The 3,851-nt window shown below is 40.2% G+C and overlaps 1 pseudogene; it reads right to left on the bottom strand.

Moving 5' to 3' along the window:
• Nucleotides 1-1,731: 1,731 nt before the first annotated feature.
• On the bottom strand, nucleotides 1,732-2,872 carry LOC129496959 (protein FAM3C-like; annotated as a pseudogene).
• Nucleotides 2,873-3,851: the final 979 nt, after the last annotated feature.

Raw genomic sequence — 3,851 nt, 5'->3', positions numbered from 1 at the left:
AGTTATAGTATAGCTCCTAAATCAGAGGGTTCTGTGTCACAATAACTGAATCAAGCCCACGTCAGTAATTTTTTTAATTGTGGTAAAATACAAATAACACAAAATTTACGAATTTAACCATTTTTTAAGTGTACAGCTCAGTGACATTAAGTATATCCACAGCGTTCCACAGCCATTTCCACCATCCATTTCCAGAATATTTTCATCATCTCAGGATCTCTGATATTTTTATGTAGAGTTGAGTATAAAGTCATTTGGGGTCAAATCAAAGTATTTTTAAATGTTATCAGTCCACTCAGTCATTAAGATTTTTCTAAATATGGGATCCCTGGGTGGCGCAGCGGTTTGGCACCTGCCTTTGGCCCAGGGCACGATCCTGGAGACCCGGGATCGAATCCCACGTCGGGCTCCCGGTGCATGGAGCCTGCTTCTCCCTCTGCCTGTGTCTCTGCCTCTCTCACTCTCTCTGTGACTATCATAAATAAATTAAAAAAAAAAAGATTTTTCTAAATATATCACTACATCTTCAGGCAAAAATTGCTATTATGAAGTTAAAGGAAGTAATTACAGAATTAATTTCTTGGTCTAAAAGTCAAAATTATTTTGATATTAAAGGATGCCTCTTCCCAGACCACCTGATCCATGCGGATAACAATCAAATAAGAAAAATATATGCCAGTATTGCTTTCAATCTACTGATAGGGCTGTCCTGAATTACCTGGCTAAAGCAGGGAGGGGACCGTCTGCTTCCTGGGGGCTGTGGAGTTGCCAACCCCAGCCTCACTCCAAATAGCTTCTGCAAAATCAGGTATTCACATTGCTAACACAACACCCGGCAAGCTGTGGTCCTCGATGTCATCTACACTTATAGATTTACTTTTTACTGTGTATATTTAAGATTTGCGCTTTCATATTTTATTTCTAGGTTTCCTGGGAAGGAAAAGAAAGCCAAAGAAAGGAGGTACAGCAAGAGGGTCAGACTATAAAGTAACATTTTATACATAACTAAGCCAAATCGTTTTTTACTTTAAATGGTACTTAAAAGATATTATCACCAAAAAAAAAAATAAAAGATACCATCCTCAAAATGCTATATCTCTATATGAAAGAAAACAAAGTCTCCCTAAAATCTATATTATTTCACAGATTTCCATAGCTACCAGTAGATAGATAAGATAGACTCTAAGAATAATAAAACTACATTTAGATAGATAAATAGATAACTGAACAGATTATGGGAATATATATATTATTAAAGACCAAGCTTGCCCTGAGAATCATTTTGCTAATATTTGTTAAATAGGACTATATTATATATTAATATATATGTTATATATATATATATCCCCATGATTTGTTCAGTTATCCATTGCGTATACTTTAGAATCAAATTGTTGTTGCCATTGCAGTCTAAACACGGTACTAAAATGTGCTTAGGAATGGCTTAATGGGTGTTGTGCACAACTGATGAATTATTGAAAACTACGTCTGAAGCTAATGATGTAACACATGTTGGCTAATGGAATTTTAAAAAAGAAGAAATGGCTCAGTGATTTGTGCATTTGTTCATGATGTCTATTTACAAAGATGTCTATTTACATTAGCAATAAAAAAATCCTGATATCAAAAGGATGATCTCCTTCACACGTTGAGATGGCTGCATGCTCTTCAAATATTTACATGAAGTTTCGCTGTGCTAGCTCTCCCATTAATACTGAGTGTGTACTCTCTTCAATTTTCTCCACAATTGTCTTGCTTCAGGGGGATACAGCCTTTCGTTTCTGCAACTTTGGGCCATACTTCATATTTGCTTGTGCCTTTATGGGCTGCTTAATGGATTTTTTATCTTAATGTCTCTCCCACCGCAGAAGGCCTAGTTGTCTCTAAAACCAAGATTAGTGATAGATTCACTCCACAATTCAATGCCTTGTCACTGAGTTTGATTGCTCTGTCATCTTACGTTCCCATTAACACTATTTGCCCATCTTGTATGGACCTCAGAAACTCCATAAATGAGGCCACATCTCCTCCCTGCGTGTCAAAATATGTGTTATCTAATACTTCTGTTTTTTCATTTTCCACTGACCCCTCTTCTTACATTATTCTTAACACCACTCATTAAATGCCATATGATTTCACTCATATGTAGAATTTAAGAAGCAAAGTAGTTGAACATAGGGGAAAGGGAGGGAAGGAAAATAAAATAAGATAAAAACACAGAGGGAGGGAGCACCTGGGGGGCTCAGTGACCAGGTTGTGATCCTGGGGTCCTGGGATTGAGTTCTAATGCCTATGACTCTGCTATGTCTCTGCCTCTGTGTGTGTGTGTGTGTGTGTGTCATAAATAAATAAAAAAATTTTTTAAATTAAAAAACAACGAGGGAAACAAACCATAAGGGACTCTAAGGAACAAACTGAGGGTTGCTGGAGGGGAGGAGGGTGAGCGCTAACTGGGTGATGGGCATTAAGGAGGGCAAGTGATGTGATGAGTACTGGATGTTATATGCAACCAATGAATCACTAAATTCTACCCCTAAAACTAGTAATACACTATATGTTAACTAACTGGAATTTAAGTAAAATTTTCAAAACAAAACAAAACATTGTCTTCCAGGCAGATTTTGGGTCCCACCACATTGGCTACTCCACTTGCCATTTTTAAAAGCAAAATGATTCTCAGGGCAAGATTTTGACATCTCACAGTTATATTCGGAAGGTTTTGTAGATTGTGCAACCATGTCCAATGCTGACTTTGCAAACAGATTTCCTAAACTTGCATCCACTTTTATTTCAAATACTTGAAAACTAACATAACCTGTGATAAACACCCTGCCACAGCTGCCACCAACCTTGCAGCCCCTGCCACCCTCATGTTTGGCTTTTCAGTCTATAGCCCTTCTCATTCAATAAGCTCCAGCCTCCTGCCCACCTGTCTGCCACATGCCCTTGCTGTCAGGCTTCTCAGCTGTCAGTTCTGCCTCAAAACCACTGCCAGCATGGTCTCCTGCTCCTCTGCTTGTTCCCAGGCTCCTCTGGCTCCCCCTCACTCCCCAGGGAGTAGCCCCAGGGGAAGGCCAGCATAAATGATTTTTTTAAAAAATATTTATTTATTTGAGAGAGAGAGATTGAGCATGAGCTGGGGAGAGGCAGAGGGAGAGGCAGAAGCAGACTCCCGGCTGAGCAGGGAGCCCGATGTGGGACTGAGTCCCAGAACTCCAGGATCATGACCTGAGCCGAATACAGACTCTTAACCAACTGAGCCATCCAGGCGCCCCCCCAGCATAACTGATTTTATGTGGGTGCACTTATCAATTATCCAGTGCTGTGTAGAATTCTCTTAGGTTTCTTGCCAGAATCTGTCAAACAGGCTTGCAAGTCCTCTCTGTTGTGCCGGATTTCCACATTTTTTAAAAGATTTTATTTATTTATTCATGAGAGACGGGGGGTGGGGTGGTGCGCAGAGACATAGGCAGAGGGAGAAGCAGGCTCCATGCAGGGAGCCCGACGTGGGACTCAATCCCAGGTCTCCAGGATCAGGCCCTGGGCTGAAGGCAGAGCTAAACCACTGAGCCACCCAGGCTGCCCCGGATTTCCACATTTAGATAAGTATTTAAACTAGTGTGGGGAGAGAGAGAGAGAGAGAGAGAGAGAGAGAGAGAGAGAGAGATGAAAATAAAATAATAAAAGGAAAAAAGGGAGGAACAGAGGAAAGGAAATAAGTCATAGTTGACACAAGGAGTTGTCTGGTTGTCCTACTGGTGATATGAGTTGTCCCTATGCTGAGGGACAACTGATGAATTATTGAAAACTACGTCTGAAGCTAATAATGTAACACATGTTGGTTAATGGAA

This window comes from Nyctereutes procyonoides, unplaced genomic scaffold (assembly GCF_905146905.1).
Source record: "Nyctereutes procyonoides isolate TBG_1078 unplaced genomic scaffold, NYPRO_anot_genome, whole genome shotgun sequence".
Taxonomy (NCBI): domain Eukaryota; kingdom Metazoa; phylum Chordata; class Mammalia; order Carnivora; family Canidae; genus Nyctereutes; species Nyctereutes procyonoides.
Note: the sequence above shows the minus strand (reverse complement) of the source record. Positions and strands in the feature narration are given on the sequence as shown.